Source organism: Scleropages formosus, chromosome 10 (assembly GCF_900964775.1).
Source record: "Scleropages formosus chromosome 10, fSclFor1.1, whole genome shotgun sequence".
In the NCBI taxonomy this organism is placed as follows: domain Eukaryota; kingdom Metazoa; phylum Chordata; class Actinopteri; order Osteoglossiformes; family Osteoglossidae; genus Scleropages; species Scleropages formosus.
The window spans coordinates 1217974-1234076 of record NC_041815.1 but is presented as its reverse complement, the minus strand read 5'-3'; the positions used below and the strand labels follow the sequence as shown (position 1 = coordinate 1234076).

The 16103-nt window shown below is 40.8% G+C and overlaps 1 protein-coding gene across 7 annotated transcripts in view; it reads left to right on the top strand.

Annotated features, from left to right (window-relative positions):
• The window catches only part of LOC108942090 (zinc finger and BTB domain-containing protein 20-like), a 104079-nt gene that overhangs the window by 15498 nt on the left and 72478 nt on the right, over positions 1–16103 (top strand). For 4 of the 7 annotated variants that reach the window (XM_029255412.1, XM_029255411.1, XM_029255410.1 and 1 more), the window contains exons 2-3: positions 8446–8563; positions 10441–10612. The gene's annotated coding sequence lies outside the window, so the exon portion shown is untranslated. Of the gene's footprint in view, positions 1–8445; positions 8606–10295; positions 10613–16103 lie in introns of those variants that run through there. The other 3 variants (XM_018765168.2, XM_018765170.2, XR_001966683.2) reach the window with 3 other exon arrangements.

Here is a 16103-nt window from a genome sequence, read left to right as displayed (position 1 = left end):
CTGTGAGTGATTTTGTGCATGTGCGGATACCCTGTGGTGCATGGACTGACATCCCTACCAGGGTGTACTCAGACTGGCCTAGCTCCCTATGCTTTGGGGAGAGATTGTCTTTGGACCACTTTGTCCAGGACATGGACAAGGAGTTAGCAAAAGTGAGTGAGTATATCAAAGTAACATCAGTACTTGAGTAGACTTTTTTACCAAGTAAATTTTTTTGTGAATACTTTTTTTTTTTAAAGCAACAGTACTTTTTCTCTAACTATCTACCTCTGGCCTTTTGATCTAAATTTTTTTGTTATTTCAAAAATGCATTATGTTAATGAGTTTGACTGAACTATCAGTTCATTGACCCATTTTCAATGGGTCTGTCTGTAGTATTTTTTTCCATTTAGTTATGTTTCATTCTCAACCACTGCATTGGCCAGTGGCTATTAAAGATGTTAACTTATTCATGCTCAGTGCTAAGGCTTACACCCAGCATTCACAATCACCTAGACAGAATTTCCTGTTTACCTTAAGGTTGGTTCATTAGTTCACCGAAAGACAAGCTATCTTTGTTTCTGGCTTCCAAGCTTGTTCTGTTGCAACAATGACATGCTCTCAGCTATTTTTACCATTACTTTTCATTTTGAACTTCAAAGGATTCTTAAGGATGCTGAAGATCTGATAGAAAGGGTGCAGCAACATTATGACAATAAAAATTAAACCCTAATATTATGCCTGTGCAATCAGGTAAGCTCTTGAAGCAATCATCCATCCATCTTCCTCCGCTTATCCAGGACCGGGTCGTGGGGGCAGTAGTCCAAGCAGAGCCCTCCAGACTTCCCTCTCCCTGCACACCTCCTCCAGCTCCTCTGGGGGAACCCCAAGGTGTTCCCAGGCCAGCTGGGAGACGTAGTCTCGCCAACGTGTCCTGGGTCTGCCCCGAGGCCTCCCAGTGAAACATGCCCGGAACACCTCACCAGGGAGGCATCCAGGAGGCATCCGGAACAGGTGCCCGAGCCACCTCCAACTGGCTCCTCTCGATGCGGAGGAGCAGCGGCTCTACTCCGAGCTCCTCCCGGGTGACTGAGCTCCTCACCCTATCCCTAAGGGTGCACCCAGCCACTTCGCGGAGGGAACTCATTTCTGCCGCTTTTATCCGTGATCTCATTCTTTCGGTCATGATCCCGAGTTCATGACCATAGGTGAGAGTAGGAACGTAGATCGACCGGTAAATTGAGAGCTTCGCCTTACGACTCAGCTCCTTCTTTACCACAACAGACCGGTACAATGACCGCATTACTGCGGACGCCGCACCGATCGGTCTGTCAACCTGGAGCTCCATTTTTCCCTCACTCGTGAACAAGACCCCGAGATACTTAAACTCCTCCACTTGAGGGAGCAACTCCCCCCTAACCCGGAGGGGGAAATCCACCTTTTTCCGACTGAGAACCATGGCTTCGGATTTGGAGGTGCTGATTCTCATCCCCGCCGCTTCGCACTCGGCTGCAAACCTCTCCAGTGCACGCTGCAAGTCTTGATTCGATGAAGCCAACAGGACCACATCGTCTGCAAAAAGCAGAGACGAGATCCTGCGGCCACCAAAACAGACACCCTCTGTTCCCTGGCTGCGCCTAGAAACTCTGTCCATGAAGATAATGAACAGAATCGGTGACAAAGGGCAGCCCTGGCGGAGTCCAACATGCACCGGGAACAGGTCTGACTTACTGCCGGCAATGCGAACCAAGCTCCTGCTCCGGTCATACAGGGAACGAACAGCCCGTAGCAGCGAGCCCTGAACCCCATAATCCCAAAGTACCTCCCACAGGATGCCACGAGGGACACGGTCGAATGCCTTTTCCAGATCCACAAAACACATATGGACTGGTTGGGCAAACTCCCATGAACCCTCCAACACCCTAGTGAGGGTTTAGAGCTGGTCCAGTGTTCCACGGCCAGGGCGAAAACCGCATTGCTCCTCCTGAGTCCGAGGTTCGACTATCGGTCGGATTCTCCTCTCCAGAACCCCCGCATAGACTTTCCCAGGGAGGCTAAGGAGTGTGATCCCCTATAGTTGGAACACAATCTCCGGTCCCCCTTCTTAAAAAAGAGGGACCACCACCCCGGTCTGCCAGTCCAGAGGCACCGTTCCTGAGCTCCATGCAATGCTGCGGAGGCGTGTCAGCCAAGACAGCCCAACAACATCCAGAGACTTGAGAAACTCGGGGCGGATCTCATCCACTCCCAGAGCCTTGCCACTGAGGAGTTTTTGAGTACCTCAGCAACTTCAGCCAGGGTAATGGACGAGTCCCCCTCCGAGTCCCCAGTCTCAGCTTCCTCTACGGAAGGCGTGTCGGAGGGATTGAGGAGATCCTCAAAGTACTCCTTCCATCGCCCGAGGACATCCTCAGCTGAGGTCAGCAGCGCACCACTTCCACTGTAAACAGTGTTTGTGGAACACCGCTTCCCCCTTCTGAGTTGCCGGACGGTTTGCCAGAATCTCTTCGAGGCCAACCGAAAGTCTTCCTCCATGGCCTCACCGAACTCCTCCCAGGCCCGAGTTTTTGCTGCGGCGACTGCCAGAGCCGCGTTCCGTCTCGCCCGCCGGTACCTGTCAGCTGCTTCAGGAGTCCCGTGAGCCAGCCCGTGAGAGAGAACTCCTTCTTCAGCTTGACGGCATCCCTTACCTCCGGTGTCCACCACCATGTTCGGGGATTGCCTCCACGACAGGCAACGGAGACTTTATGGCTGCAGCTCCGAAACGCCGCCCCTACAATGGAGGTGTGGAACATAGTCCATTCGGACTCAATGTTCCCAGTCTCCCTCGGGACCTGGTTGAAGCTCTGTCGGAGGTGGGAGTTGAAAACCTCTCTGACAGGGGCCTCCGCCAAACGTTCCCAACAGACCCTCACTATCTGTTTGGGCCTGCCAGGTCTGTCCAGCTTTTTCCCCTGCCATCGAATCCAACTCACCACCAGGTGGTGATCAGTTGACAGCTCAGCCCCCTCTTCACCCGAGTGTCCAAGACATATGGCCGAAGATCAGAAGAAACGACTACAAAGTCGATCATCGACCTCCGACCTAGGGTGTCCTGGTGCCAAGTGCACTGATGGACACCCTTATGCATGAACATTGGTGTTCGTTATGGACAAACCGTGACTAGCACAGAAATCCAATAACAACTCACCACTCGGGTTCAGATCAGGAAGGCCGTTCATCCCAATCACTCCCCTCCAGGTATCACTGTTGCTGCCCACGTGGGCGTTAAAGTCCCCCAGTAGAACGACAAAGTCCCCAGCGGGAGCGCTTTCCAGCACAGCCCCCAGGGACTCTAAAAAGGCCGGGTACTCTGCACTGCCGCTAGGTGCATAAGCACAAACAACAGTGAGAGACCGTTCCCTGACCCGAAGGCACAGGGAGACGACCCTCTCATTCACCGGGGTAGACTCCAACACATGGCGGCTGAACTGGGGGGCTATTAATAAGGCCACACCCGCCCGCCGCCTCTCACCCTAGGCAACGCCAGAGTAGTGGCGAGTCCACCCTTGGTCGAGAAGAGTGGTTCCAGAACCCAAGCTATGAGTGGAAGTGAGCCCAACTATATCTAGACGGTATCTCTCAACCTCCTGCACTAGCTCAGGCTCCACGTCTTGGCTTCGGGCTGAGCCCGGCCAGGCCCCATGGGCATAGACCTGGCCACCAGGTGCTCACATGCAAGCCCCCCCTCCCAGGCCTGGCTCCAGGGTGGGGCTCCGGTGACCCCATGCTGGGCGCGGGGTAAACGAGAACCTTGATTTAATGGTCATCATAAGGGGGTTTTGAACCGCGCTTTGTCTCGTCTGTCACCCAAGACCTGTTTGCCATGGGAGACCCTACCAGGGGCATATAGCCCCAGGCAACATAGCTCCTGAGATCATTCAGGCACTCAAACCCCTCCACCACGTTAAGGTGACGGTTCGAGGAGGGGCATATTGACAGCCTATCTCAATACTTCCTTTCGCCTGCTAATTCATTATGAACAGAATATTGTTTCTAGTAGGGGGTGCGGTGGTGCAGTGGGTTGGACCACGGTCCTGCTCCCCAGTGGGTCTGGGGTTCGAGTCCCGCTTGGGGTGCCTTGCGACGGACTGGCGTCCCGTCCTGGGTGTGTCCCCTCCCCCTCTGGCCTTACGCCCTGTGTTACCGGGTAGGCTCCGGTTCCCCGTGACCCCGTATGGGACAAGCGGTTCTGAAAATGTGTGTGTGTGTGTGTGTGTGTGTGTGTGTGTGTGTGTGTGTGTGTGTGTGTTGTTTCTAGTAATCTGTATCTGTACATTATGAGAAAAAATAAATTTTGTAACTTTTATTCTTCAGAAGGAAAAACTTGTATGCTTAGAGATGTTTATAACTGAATGAGAAAAGTTAAGCATTTAAACTTTGTTGCAGATGATTTATGCTCTACTCAGTCAAAAAAAGTGCCTGTCTGATAAAACAAAAACCTATGGAATATATAGAACTGCTAAGTGGACTGCCCTGTGCAGCAGATATTTCCCATCACAGTAGGATAGCAGACAATGTAATGGGGTTCAACACTGGGGGATATGTGGACAAGAGGAAGGTGCTTTCCTCCTCACAGAATGGATCCTGTTTTTAAGAAGGCCATCGTTGGGACAGTTTGGCAAATGAGTTGTGTAAAGCGAATATTTACGTTTACCGTATGGTAAGTACGTGACCAGCAAAGAATATAAGTATAAAACTGCTGTATGTCGAATCTTTCTCTGGGCTCTTGTGAGTGTGTAGACAGAGTTCCTGGGTTTACATGAAATGAAGCTTGTTCAGCAATACTTTTGACCTTTCTTGTGACTCTGATTTTGCAGCTACCACATCATACTTCTTTTTTCGATTGCCAGTTGAATGAAAGATTCTGTGGTTTTACAAATAGTGTTCTTTGTACTGTAGGAGTTATGGTTTGGTTATGTAAATCATGATCTATGTCCAGTAGAAGTTAAGAAGGGTATAAAGAGGATGATACACACTGGCTCCATATTATGAACTGCTGAGTTATGAATTTTCAACAATATGAACATTTTCCGGTTAATTTATTTACTTTTAATTATGTTCTCATAACTGGTATTTATGCTCCCAACTGACAGCAGTGACACATACCCAAAAAGGATAACATGAGACCAGTTTAAATCAACTTGCTTACACCGTGTCTAGAGCTCTTCTCTGTTTTTGAGTGTTGGTGATTGTAATAGCTCCATTGAGAAGAGTGTGCTGTTACCTTGGAGACGAGTGTGTTGATTAAGAAACTTGGTAAACTTGGTGAACGTGGTGAGAAGCTGAAAAACGATGGATGTGATTATGGGACAAATCAGCCCATAATCGGCAAGTTTGTGGAGAGATCCCCCCCCCCCCCCCCCCATAATTTTAATTTGATTTGATTTTTAATGTTGTTTAAAGTTAATAAAAGTATTCCAGTAAAAAGTCTTAGCTATTGTATAAAATTTTTACACAACATACCTTGCAAATAAATGAAGGGATGACTGTACAGATGGTCCCCGACTTACAATGGGGTTATGTTCCAATAAACCCATTGTAAGTCGAAAAAATCGTAAGTCGGAAATGCATTTAATATACCTAACCTACCACACATCATCGCTTCTTATCCTTTAAGATGGTTGAGATTGTCGATTGCAAAAGCCCAGATTCACATGTGATGGCTATTACGGGCTTGCCGCCTTCATCAAAGTCAAAGTGTCATTTGCACCATATACAGCTGGTACAATATACAGTGAAACAAAACAACGTTCCTCCAGGACCATGGTACTACATAAAACAACAAAGCTTCTTACACAGGACTACATAAAGTGCACGTGTGCAAGACGTGCGCAAAACTTCACAAGACAGTACAATAATTTCTAAACAAGAAACAAAAAACACAGTAAAAAACAGAAGATACTACAATATAATAAATATTATAGATATGAATATACTAATTAGAATTTCTTCTCTAGAATAATTGCCGCCTTCTTTTTTTTCCACCAGTAGCAGGAGACTCAGATGAGAGTTTCATAGACATGATGGAAACACAGAACACAACGTGATACCCAGAAAAACGCTGGAAACACAGAACAGTGTAGAATGTTGATTGTATACATTAGCAACCACGTGGCAGACTGCCCAGCATCGCAAGAGAGTATCACACCGCATTTCGCATCATAAGTTGAGGAGCATCTGTATTATTAACCTTTTATAGACTGACTTTGTGATAAAAGTTACTTTTGAGTTATGAACAAAACATGACAAAGTACCATCTTCGTAGGCTGAAGAGCCAGTGTGTATACGGTACAGACAAGGGTGTATGTGCACTTGTATGTGCACTTAAGTTGGATGGACCCTGATAACCCAGTTCCCAATTGATATGGTACGTCGTTTTAGGTCAAGGTTACAAATTCATTAAAGCAATGTTCGGGGAAAAGACAGATGGAAAAGCAAAAAAAATAAATAAATAACCAATTTCCTCTTTACAGATTATACAAACAAAAAATAAGACAAAGTTTATATTTGTAAAACAAGGAATGCACAAAAAATTACACAAGGGGAGATAAATTCTGTTTTGGTTTTGAATATGCTGTTTCTCTGTTACCTAAGGTCTTTTTAAAAAAGAAAAACTAAAATAAATTATCAGAGTAATGAGGTTCTGTTATGAAAAACCCCTTGGGGTTCCTTAGTACCTTTATCCACTTTTATCCACCACCTCAGCTGACCTTTAAATGAGGCCTAAAATTCTAAATTATAATTCATTCATTCATTACTGATAAATGCTTGTCCTAATGCAGGGGGGAAGTAGTCTGGAACCTTTCCCAAAAGTGAGGCAGGGTACACCCTGAATGGGAAACCATCCTATCATAGGATAATCCCACATTCAGTCACACAATCACTCACTAAGGGCAATTAAGAGTCACCAGTCCACTTGAAACACATCTTTGGACTGTAGGAGGAAACCAGTGCACCCATAGAAAACCTACAAGAACATAGTGAGAACGTGCAAACTGTCTACAGACTGAGCCTGATTTCAACCCATGCCCAAACACATATTCCAGGTGCTGTGAGGCACCAGCATCAACACACTGAACCACTATGCTGCCCTGAATTAATTATATTTCTTTCACGTGATTTACACCAATGACTACCAGGAATATACTGACTGAAATCGAAGAATATGGTGTAGGCATGTGGAGGGACGATGGAAAGGAGACATGGTAGCCTGGATACCATCCAGTGCAACAGGCATTTCCACAAAGTGAAGACATAATTAGGAATTATATTGTCATATGAGGATGAAGAAGAACAATCCAGCTGTTACAAATCAGTTACAGATAGAAATATGTGAAATGCAGATGAATGTCACCATGCACAAGAATTACTTTTCATTGTGCTGCATGCCCCAGTATATTGCCCAGTTATTTGTTGCCAAGAAAAAGTGATGCCAGTCTGATAAAACTGTAACAGAAAAGGCGGAAGTAAGCAAAGAGATCCACATGAGTGCGGTCATTGTTCAGCTTTGTTGCTGAAATGTGTGGCACAGAAAATAAAGTAATGAATAGAAGCATTGCCAAAATCCATCAGGTAAAGCAGAAGCTAAAGATCTTGAGACAGCAGTTTGTAAAGGAATCTGGATGAGAAAGCATAGCACTGACTGAACTTTGAAACATTATCAAGAAGTTAACCGCAGAGCATAGAGTAGTGCAGAAGGTTTCAAAGGGAGATGACAGCAAGTAAGCTGTCCTTACAACAAATTCCTTTGGGCATTGTGGAGTTTGATAAAGGCATCAGTACCAAACATGTAGCTTGAGAAGAGATATTCCATCTGAAAGGAATTACAGGAAGCCTCATTAGCACCCAGAATGAGGAATTTACGGATATCTTTACTAGAGACGTGTGATATGGGAGGTCAAGGAAACCCAAGTTCCCAAGACTGGAACAGAGGTGGACACAAATAAGAATTGTCATGTTTCTGAGTAAGTACAGAAGGTGGAGCCACAGCTGGAAAAAGCATGAGCGGGAGGTACAGAAGACTTCAACAAGGACTGTTAGTATGTTCTAACAATGAGCCTGAACAAGGCTGGAGAAAATTTTACATTGTAAGTTCTCATGGTTCCACCACATTAACATTTATAATGCCGACAGTATGGTCCACAAAGGTATTCTAATATGCAAATAGGTGGCATGTTGGCACATAAGAAAATGCTGGTGCTTCACATCAGGGTTCAGGTGTGGGTTCTAATTTCGCTCTGCTTGTGTGGTGCCCAGTTTTTGTGTGAGTTTTCTCTGACAGTTCAAAGCAATGTTTTTCAGGTTCTTGGGTAACTAAATTGACTTCAGTGTTTGTATGTATGAGTGAATGAGTACGTGTATGACTTTGCTGTGATGGATTGGCATCTCATACAGGGTGTATGCCTTATGCCCTGTACTTCCCAGGATAGACTCCAGATCACCAGACCCTGAACTGGATAAACAGTTACTGATGATGGATGGATGGATGGATTACTGCAGGTGTTTCCACCAAGCAAAAACAGCATCACATTCATCAGACCAAGTGAGCATCTACAACCACGACTGTTGTCTAGAGCTACAACAGGTATCTTGTGAAAGCCCAAGGCTAGCAGTTGTCTGTCAACCTAGATAAGGTTGTAGATATCATCAACATAAACACTGAGTTTGTAGATTCTACTGCTCTCAGAATCAGCAAAGCAGTCTTACTAAAATTTAGCCAAGGACTAGACGTCACTGATGACATGTTCAGAATTGTAAAAACACATTGTAAACCTCTTAAAATATATTAAATATATTTACAAGAAGAAAGCTACATTTTATTAAAATATAAAGAGAAATTATTGCAAATAATTTAATAAATACATCGAATTATTTTGTTATCAACACCATTTTACATCCAAGCATACTAAATATAAGCTATGGTTAGTCTTTGCTGTTACCCATCAAAGTTCATTAAGGTTAAATGGTAATAACATTATCTGCAAGAAATATGCATTTGGTTCTGTAGCCAGCTGATATTAATATGCATGCAGTAAGCTGCCATTTGAACAATGAAGAAAACATGGGGAATTATTCTTTTGGGATAAATTTTGCAATTATATGTGATTCTGTGGCACTGAAAAAGAACTTGCAAGGAAGGAAAACTTTGAGGACACCCAGTGGAGGCTATAGTACATTGCCATAAATAACATGTATAGACAGTTTGAATGTTACAGATATTATTTAATTACATTCTTCAATAAAAATCCATTACATGCAATATTTGATGAACTGTAGACGGCTCATTTTATTGTGCTTTAGCTGAGGAACTGAGCAATATTGATATTTGTTGCCAAAATTTTGTTTTGAAATGTATGAGAAATACATTGGAATCCGAAACTTAATTTCATAGCATGACACTGTAACATGGTGACATAAGTGAAAATTTGTGGAAACGAGTGGTAATGAATGCATGTACAATGCATTACCCTGTTGAGGTGGACTGGTGTGCAGATTTATCTTTTCAATATTCTCAGATAAATAAAGTTTGAGGATCTGTGTGCTTAGACAATTGGCTATGGATGGACTTGTTGTTTTTGCAGTAGAGGTATAGCCAGTCAGAATATGTATTTGTGGTTAAGCCAAAGGAAAGAGCTGAACAAAACAGTCCAAGTTGCATGTGCATCTTCTTTTCCTTGACATTTCAGTTTGTTCTCACTGTGCTAATTCATGCAGCATAATGTTTTGTGTCTGTTTGAAAGCCCTGGCAATGGGTGAAGGACTTGAAGGAATCCAACTCATAATACAATCTGTACTATTTACTCCTGAGTTGTCGTATTATATTATTCAAAGTGTACATTACTTACTGCTCCCATTCCATCCGTTACCAGCCCTCTAAATACCCGCCCTCCCCGCCATCTTCTTCGTTGACATGGCAAACTGATAAAAAATAAATAAACTTCAGACGACTATTCTTTCTGCAGCCTTAGTTGATTAAAGCCGCTCTGATTAACCGGGTTACTGGCACTGTCTCGCCCACTGACAAATCAGAGCCCCTTTCTTTTTTTATGTGCTCTGTGTTCCAGTGGCAGGGCATGGCACGCCGAATCTAGAGCATTGTGTCTGGTTTCAGGCAGGCAGGCAGACTGACCCACTACCTCTGGGGACATTGACAGCACACTACACAGAGTGCCACACAGAAAGAGACAGCAGTGAGAGAGAGCGAGAGAGGGAGGGAGGGAGGGAAGGAGGGAGGGAGAGAGAGAGAGAGAGAGAGAGAGAGAGAGAGAAAGGAAGGGGGGAAGAGAGAGTGGTAAAAGTGAGAGAATAGAGAATAAATAAGAGGGAGCTGAGACGCTCTCCAAATCAGTTTTTTCCACCTCCTTCAAGGAGGAAAAACAAAGAAGTGCAGTGTAATTATATGGTACTATTCTTTCATAGAGAAAAGAAGAAGAAGAAGAAAGAAGCAATATATTTTTGGGGGGAACGCGGGAAAGGCTGTCGCCGAAAGGATCCGTAGATTGAAAGGAGAAAAAACTCTTGCTGAGAGGCTACAGAGCGAGGAGGCGAGGGGAGAGTGGGAGACTCCGGGACTGATTAGCATTCACAGCAGGTAGGAGCCGGCTGCCATTCAGCCACTGTGTCGCAGTTAAAATGGAATTACTGTTGTGAGCAATGTGTGACGGTCTGTGTGTAGCACCCAGGGACTGTTTGTCTGTGACGAATCTTTGTTGCTTAGCTTTACCTCAGTTCACCCCTTAAGCAGGTGGAATTACTTTACAGTTAAATAGGGGTTTACCACAAATTTTGCTAAGAAGATGAAGGGGAAGGGGCACACAGAAGACACGCTTTTGTTCCCCAGAACTGGCCGTCTGGCGACTTTTGGCACTCCGCCAAGGCAGAAAAGCACCAAGTATTTTTGCACTCGCAGTGGGGATGCTTGTCTTTATGATGTTGAAGTTGCTGTGTCACAGTGTAAGAGGATAGCTGATGTTTTGGAAGACATTTTGTGATCTGATCATTGTGTAACATTTCCAAAAAAGGAACAACAATAAGTGGCAGGGCTACGTCTTTATCCAAAACTACGGCGGTAGCTGATTAGCTTTTCGCTGTCTGGACTTGTGCTGGAGGTGATATAACTTTTCATTTGGTGCTGATTTTATGGAACATGATGTCTCGTCTAGTTTACATTTTTCTCCCCTGACAGTGTGTCAGAGGAGTTGTTTGGCATCTGTATTACATCTTTATTTTGTAGATATTCTCGTGTTTAGCTGATGGATATGGAACAAAATTGTTTTTGTTCCATATTTCAGCTGTAGCAGTTATAAGGGAAACTGCTGTTTCATATTTTATCTTGATTCTTAGTTTTTTAATGAGTGTACCCAAATTTTTTAATAATCTTAATACAATTACAAAAAGGTAAATTTTTTTGACAAGAGAATACAAAGGAATGGCCAGATTTAAAACTGAAACTTGGCTTACGTATGATCCTAACCCATTTCAAACCTCAACTTTACACCTGAACAATGTCACATTTTTGTGCGGTGCCTGTTTCAGATTTTCATTCACTGAACAGTCCCTATGATCCAAGATGCTTGTAAGGAATGGAGATGTATTGCATCAAGTCATACGAAAGCATTTAATTATTAATAAAAACAATAAAATACAAAAAAAACATACCAAGGAATAATAATAATGAAATACACAACTATCCAGAGGTTGTCCAGAGTTCACTATTACAAAATATGACTACCAGCTGTAGATTAGATATAAATACTGAGATATAACTTGCGATACGATTTGAGGAAAATCTTTTCACGGCATCATCTGAGGCAAAATCCTTTTACATTTCACTTGGGAGTTTGTAGAAATATAGACCTAGACATAAAAGAATTTCTTTTCAGCTGTAGCATTCGATAATTTACTTATCCTTTACCATTTTATCTGAAAGCATGTTACACATTTATATAACTATTTCATGTCATATTCGGGAAAGTTAGTGGGGACTGCCACCTATCAGGATATATTTTGAATGTAAAAATGACCCATATAATCTCATTAAGAGTGTCTTTTTTGAGGATGGAATCATTATGTACCTTTTATTATTATCTGTTCAGAGAATCATACACTAGTGTGACTTTTTTTCTTTTCTTTTTTGAATTATTTCTGAAGTACCAATTTGCAATGTAAATCTGACCTGGTGTATGACTTTAATTTTTCAAATGACTACTTCATCCAACATCCATAAATTTCTCATTGTATATGCAAGTCTCATTTGCAAATAGCATCTAGGCTTAACAGTATCAGTCAGTATCAAAACGGTATTTATGTATTTACAAACAGTAATTTACTGTTATCATTCTATGTCCAAATTATATCAGAATAAAATTTAGTTAAAGTAGCTTTCTTACATGCTCCCACTAACGTATTGGTATTACTGCCAGTTGTTGTCTTTACACAGTTTCCTTGTGGTGTATATTTTTAAAAATATGTATATTTAATCTGCAGTGATTTCCTCACCAGGCATTACATATGGAACGGAACATTTAAAATTAAGGATTTGTTTTTTCCTTGAAAAAAGATTTTGTGTGCAATCCCTGTTATTATAGGATCGCAACCACCTCAAAATCATTTGTGTACTGTTGTGAAATTTGGCTTACGCTATACACTTTAAAAAATAGTTAAGATAAAAATTATACACTTATCAAACAAAAAGTAAAGATCTTACATTTATTTTACATTACATTTATTTATTTAGCAGATGCTGTTTTCCAAAGCGACTTCCAACAAACTCTGTGTAGTGTTATCAGATAACAAAGATAAATTCTATGAAAATAGTACTTCGGATATTTTAATATTTGTTGTGCTTAATAATATCTAAGCATATTAAGGATATTTACAAAGGGGGTTAAATTGTATTTGCATGCATTACTAAATAATTAATGGTGCTTTCTTAACTGCATGGCATCCTGATTCACATGCAATTTTGAATTAAACATATAAAGCAATTCACAGTCATAGAAATTTGGAGTGCCAAATATGTAAATAACCTTGTAAGTGAATTAAGTAGGATATGAAAACAAAAAATCATTTTGTGAATATTATAAATGTATGAATACTAGACTTTATATATAGTCATCAGCTGCAATACAAGCTGGAAATTTGCATGTGCCGTTAAAATTTAACCTTCTTTTGAACTGCAGCATTAGCATTGCTATTACAATGTTGCTAAGTAAAATTCTTTTAGATTTACAATAAATATTAATGGATGAGTGAACTGAAATGTATTCTACTCAGACCTTCAAAGCTATAATAAAGTTAGATGCTATTTATATGTTTATATTACAATACACACATACAGAGTTCAGTACAAATATTTTCATATAGTGGGTTTAATATTCAATATAGCAGCATTTTTGACTGTTACATAATTACTGTATGTCAACAACTGATATTTTATTCTCTGTAATGGTCTGTATCTGAAATTTGTATCATTTAGGAATAAAGACACACACATGGTATCTCATAGCCAGAATATTTTTCCATTAATTTGATGATCAGTTGAAGATAATCTAACATCAGACATTTGTAAGTAACCTTATGCAGAGTCTCTGAGGGCACATTGTCAGTGTGCTTTATAGAGTGAAAGACATAGGCAGTGTTTTTGGGAATTTTATTTCTTTTTATCATGCCTCATGTCCTACGCTTCCAGGATATGCTCCAGACTTCCTGGAACCTGCAGTAGGACAAACAGTTTTTAATAATGGGGTTATTAATAGTAAATAAAAATGTAGCATTCGACAACCGATAATCATTTTTGATAAAAATATATGGTTTTGTTGTCATTGTCATGCATAAAAATAGTTTATTTTGGTATTTAAATTAATTTAATATCTTTTATTCAAGAACTGTTTTTTTTCCCCATAAGAAATAATGGTAGTTTGACTCCTTCACAATGGGAATTTGCCTAACATCCTTATTTCACTACAAAAATTAACTGTTATTTGATGGACAGCTGTATATAATAAGAAGAGAAATACCTATCATCAGCAATGACATGGTTCCATTCTTCAAACATTATGAATTCCTGTTGAGCGTCATTTGTTTATGCCACCTCTTCATCTGTACCTTGTTGTACGCTCAAGTGGATGTTGAAGTGATTGTATGAAATAAACATTCAGTAAGTCTCATATATATATATATATATATATTTTTTTTTTTTATCAAAAACTGTACAAACAAATTCTAAATCACAAGATGGAGAGTAACCTATCATTTATTCATCGTCTGAATGTAACTTTTCCTGTGTCAGCCTTGCTAGGATAGACTCATTGTTTTGAGGGAATTTTTTCTGAAGTATAGTACATTGTTCTGCATCACCTATATTACCAGACCAAAGTGCTGAGTCATCTCTTATTGTAACGTTACTCACAGTCTGAGTTGGAGGCGATGAGTCAGTTTTTCTGCCAGTAACAACAGCAGGAGGGCCACTACAACATCTGGCTTCATTGTTTTTATTGCTGGAACATCATATTTTTTAGTTGGAATGAACAAAGTGTTTGCATCTTGATTTACAAATTTAGAGGTAAGCTTCAACAGGCTGTGTATTCATTTATCTAATTTTTGTATTGTTTCTTTATATCTTATCACCAAAATAAGTGGTAATCTGCATAAGCATAAAGCCTCCTACTGTTGTTGAAATAATTAGTTGAACAGTTCAATGGAAAGGTTTATTTAAAAGGACACTTTTCCAGGAGTTTCGCATAATAAAAGTAACAAACTAACCAAAGAATTAGCCTGTTCCTTAATGCTTATTAACAGCTGGCCATTGGGGGCTCACCTACTGATAAGGCCCCAGGTTATTGCCCAGACTGCCCTAATCTTCAACTAATAGCAAACACAAATGAAAGATCACAGTAAACATGAAAAATGAATTGTATGTAATTTATTATTGTAATCTGTTAGTTATCAATACCACACATTGTGATTTGTTTGTGTGTACATATGGCAGTAGCAACACTTAACATTACCTCTTTAAGTGACTGATATATATTTGATAAATGCAGCTCCTTATGAAGACATCCTGCCATTATAGCTGTTTACATGTGCTTTTGAATGTCTGTCCCAAATAAACATTACCCTTTTAATTAATCGTTTTGGTATTATGAAACTGATATGAAAATTACCTTTATCTGTTCTTTGTCTCTTGTGTGGTAGTTTTAGATTTGGGAATAAATATGTGCTAAAACATAGTTGTGTGGCTGTGAATATCCATGAGAATTTTAATGCAACAGAAAAAGCAATGTTTTGACAAAAGTACCTTAATATAAACCGATTAAGAATAGCTGTTCGTGGCAAGACTGGAACAAAGATAACATATTTCCTAACCTTGTAATCGTTGTTAATATTTGATGCAGTGCTGTGTACCACTAATTTCAACAGCAGAGCACTACAAGTTACAGTTTCACACTTGGCACGGGATGGGTAGGTTGGTGGGTGAGTGTGGGTGAGAATTTGAAATGGTTAAGTCAGCATGACGACGCTTGGCTCAATATTTTTCTGTTTAGGTTTCATTCAGGATACTGCCAGACACTTGGAAAGCCATCAGCTTTCTAATAGTGTGAAATGAGAAAGATGCATGCCAGAAACTGAACAAAAACCTAATGTCATTATTCTCATCACATATTTAAGCACCGTGCTTTATTACTTTGCTTTAACAAAAACCCATATATTTGCAATACATATTTATTGAGTTAATTCAATACTGAAGCCATACAAGGAAGGAACTTTGCCCAAGTAAGGAATATTTCTGTTTTATATTGAATTAAAAATTTTGGCCCTGATGCCATGTTGTGGTCTAGCTTCTTTTTAGAGCAGTACCCTACTAAAATTGCTACTGTGTAGCTGTGAACTGTCCATTTGAAAAATCTTTAAATCTTGCAGATTACCTTAAACACATTTTTACATTTACATGTACTATAGGCTTTTAGTCAATAGCTACATAAAATTAATAAAAATGTATTTGTATGTAGAATGTAGGCTAATTAGTGTTAGTATTACAGTCATAATATTACTGGATTACAGTTACTATAATAACATGTTAA